This window comes from Silene latifolia, chromosome X, assembly GCF_048544455.1.
Source record: "Silene latifolia isolate original U9 population chromosome X, ASM4854445v1, whole genome shotgun sequence".
NCBI lineage: Eukaryota > Viridiplantae > Streptophyta > Magnoliopsida > Caryophyllales > Caryophyllaceae > Silene > Silene latifolia.
Genome location: NC_133537.1, coordinates 228,830,699 through 228,834,623, shown reverse-complemented (window position 1 = coordinate 228,834,623; position 3,925 = coordinate 228,830,699). Strand labels below are relative to the sequence as shown.

Genomic DNA, 3,925 nt, shown 5'->3' with positions numbered 1-3,925 from the left:
CCACTTTCTTCTTCCATATGGGTGGTGATTCTTTACCCATAGCTTGATCTTTGCATTGAGATGCCAACTTCTTCCTATCACTTTCTCGGCTATAATGATCGATCATGAAACATGGCTCATGTAGTCGGGGAGCTCTCATTGTCTTTTCAAGATTAAAAGTGATCGTTTCATCCCCCACTTCAAGTGTGAGCTCTCCATGTTTTACATCGATTACCGCTCCCGCGGTGTGCAAGAAAGGTCTTCATAATATGATAGGAATGTTGGAATCCTCCTCCGTGTCTACAATGACAAAGTCTACCTGGATGAAGAATTTGCCAATTCTTACGAACACATCCTCCCATACCCCTAAAGGTATCTTTGTTGATCGATCCGCCATTTGAAGAGTAATGTTAGTGCATTTGAGCTCTCCCATTCCTAGCCTCTTGCATACCGAGTATGGCATGACACTTACACTTGCTCGAAGATCACATAAAGATTTGTTGATTGTGGTGTCGCCAATGGTGCATGGAATAGAGAAGCTTCCCAGATCTTTGAGTTTTGGAGGTGAACTTCCTTGAAGAATAGCACTACTCACTTTAGTGAATGCAATAGTCTCTAATTTCCGGATGGATTTCTTCTTGGTAAGAATATTTTTCATGAACTTTGCATAGGCCGGAACATGATTGATTAATTCTGTGAATGGGATTGAGACTTCTAAGTTCTTCACAATCTCCATGAACTTTCCAAGTTGTTCATCAAACTTAGGCTTAGCTTGACGACTTGGGAATGAAAGTCTAATCACAATAGGCTCTTTTAACTTAGCCTTCTCTTCATTCTTCTTATTTGAAACTTCTTGGATGGTGGGTTCTTCTTCTTCCTTTGAGTTCTCCACAACTCTTTGCTTGTCACTAGCATCTACAATTTCTTCATCAATTGGCTTTTTCGGCCCTTCATACCTTGTACCACTCCTCAAATGGATGGCACTCACCGACTCATATCTTGGGGGATTACTTTGAGGTGGTAATTGCCCCTTTTGTCTTTGAGAGCAAGAAGATGCTAATTGAGACATTTGGGTTTCTAACATTTTGGTGTGGGCTAGTATGTTATTGATGGTGATGTCTTTGGCTTGGCTATCCTTTTGCATTTGGGTGAAAAATTCTTGTTGGTTCTTTTGCATTTGGAGGACCGCTTTTTGAACATCAAAGCTTTGGTCATTGGGTTGATTGTACGAAGGTTGATTTTGATAACCTTGGCTTTGGTTGTAAAAGGGTCTTTGAGCTTGATTTCTCATTGGAGGTGGGGTATATGTTGGTTGAGGGTTTTGGACATTTTGGCGTTTGTATGAAAGATTGGGATGAAATTTGGTATTCTCAATGTAATAGTTGTAATAAGGGGTGCCACTCTTGTATGATTCTTGGAAAGCATTCACTTGTTCCCCTACATTCACTTTGGTGATGTCCCAAAGTTCCACAACTCTCACATACTCCACTTGGAATTGAGGATGATGCACCATAGCATTAACCTATTGTTTGGGTGATTTGGAAGCTTCATCAAGTTTAGCCATGGCCTTCTCAAACTTAAAATTGATGGTGTCAATATGAGCACTTAGTTGAGCACCCAATTGAGTGATGGAATCTACCTCATGCTTTCCTCCTCTAGTAGCCTTTCGAGGCCTACTATATTGTGAATTATGAACCGTCATTTCTTCAATTTTGGCCCATTTTTAATTGTCATCAACTTAGATAAACATACCATTGGATCCCATATTGAGAATGTTGCGGGAGTCTTCATATAAACCGTTCCAAAATTGTTGCACAAGGAACCACTCGCTAAGTCCATGGTGTGGACAAGAACGACAAGTGTCCTTAAATCTCTCCCATGCTTCATACAATGATTCCTCATCCCTTTGTTTAAACCCGGTGATTTGGGCTCTCAACATGTTAGTCTTCTACGGAGGATAGAATTTCTTGTAGAAAGCAAGTGCTAACTTCTTCCATGAATCAATACCAAGAGTAGTCTTGTCTAGACGTTTTAGCCATTGATTTGTGGTACCAATCAAAGAAAAAGGAAATAAGACCCATCGTATTTGGTCTTAAGTAACTCCGGTTTGAGAAATCGCAACACAATAGTCACAAAAAGTCTCCATATGTGAGTGAGGGTCTTCACGAGGCATCCCTCCAAATTGACTTCTCTCAACTAATTGTATGAATGCGGATTTGGTAATGAAATTACAATTTTTAAATGTGGTGGTGTGGAAGTACCATTTGGTTGGTTCTCCTTGGTTGGTATAAAATGTATGAGAATTTAGGCATTGTGGGTTGATTTTGTGGTGGGGTTTGTATTGAGTTGTCCTCTCCTTCTCTTGCAAAAGGGTTGGTAAACTCAAAGTTATTTGGTTCAATGTCCACAAACTCTCCAATACCTCTTAAAGTACCTCTAGCAATTCTTCTATTGTTGGTTAAGGTTCTTTCATTTTCAAGATCAATGGGTAACAAGTTACCTTATGATCTCCTAGTCATGCAAAATATCAAACAACTCGAAAACAATTAGAACAACCTTAAGGAGATTGACTTCCCCAAGGTAAAGAAAGACATAACTAAAAACAATTAATGAAAATCAAATCAAGTTAACACCGTCCCTGGCAACGGCGCCATTTTTGGTCCGATTTAGACTCGTCGTCAATAGCTACCAACCAAAACAATATTTATAACTTCACAAACTACTCTTAGCAAAGAGGCAAGTAAAGGTCGGATCCCAAGGAACGGGTATTGATGTAGGATTTACAATTGCAAATGGTTGTGTCTTAGGGTGTCATAATTTGGGTTGAGATAGGAGATCAACTAAACTAATCAACAATATAAAAGTAAAGTAATAAAAACAAGCAAGATGATTAAAAGGGGTGTAAACAATTGATTAAAGGCACTAGGGTGTCATGGGTTCATATGGGATTCATGGGAGTTGATCATACAAACATGTTCTCTATTATATAGCAAGCACTTATTGTTGTGATGGGATCGAGTTGGTGTATAAGCATACAATCCCTAGGAAGGTTTGGGTCCCGGAGCTGAATCGATTAGATTATACAACACCTACAAGTCGACTTAGTCATTCCTATTCAACTATATACATGGTCTAATGAGACTCGAGTTGGTGTGTAAGCTTACAAGTCTCATTGAGAAGATAGGTGATGGGTAAAAAATGCAAGGATTCGTAGACTCGCATTTCATCAAACATAACATGTGCATAAGTTGAAATCACAACAAGCAAGCAAATTAATTATGAAAACATATTAGATTAAGCATGAATAAATCCCCATGTTGGTTTCCCCTAATTCCCCATTAACCTTAGTTAAGGAAACTATTCACTCATTATCAAGTTTAACATGCTAATATGGTTGTCAATCATACTAACAAGGCAAAACATGATGAATAAATGAAAGTGATTAACAATAATTAAACAAGGTTAAAAGAGAAATATACCTATGAAGATGATTCCAAATAATAAAGCAAAGAATAATAGTACTTGATGATTGATGGAAGGTTGTCAATCCTCCAAATAAACCCAAATAATCTTCTAATTACCCAAAATAAAGGAAGAACAATAGAGGAATTAAGGAAGGATTAAGATGTGATTAATATTGATAAATTGTATTACAGCTAAATTAGAACTAATTTGATGAGATTAAAATGGATTATGAGAGTACTAAGAATTGATTACAACTTAATGCTAATCTAGGTAGTACAAAGGGGTATTTATACTAGAGATTAGGTACAAGGATTATGGTTACTAAGGGCTTAAATGACTATTAAGTCCCTAAGAAAAGTTGGGGAAATGCTCCTCTAGAAGGAAATGAGCATATCCTCGTGCTAGTCCTGCCACGATCCGTGCGTCTTGAAGTAAGGCACGGGCTGTAACACCCCACGTTAATTGAAGAGGTCCAGTGATA

The 3,925-nt window shown here is 38.1% G+C and overlaps 1 non-coding gene across 1 annotated transcript; it reads left to right on the top strand.

The window, feature by feature from the left end:
• The first annotated feature begins 1,811 nt into the window (after positions 1-1,811).
• LOC141625153 (small nucleolar RNA R71) lies at positions 1,812-1,918 on the top strand. Its single transcript, XR_012534949.1, has one exon. It is a non-coding gene; the product is annotated as a small nucleolar RNA R71 (small nucleolar RNA).
• Positions 1,919-3,925: the final 2,007 nt, after the last annotated feature.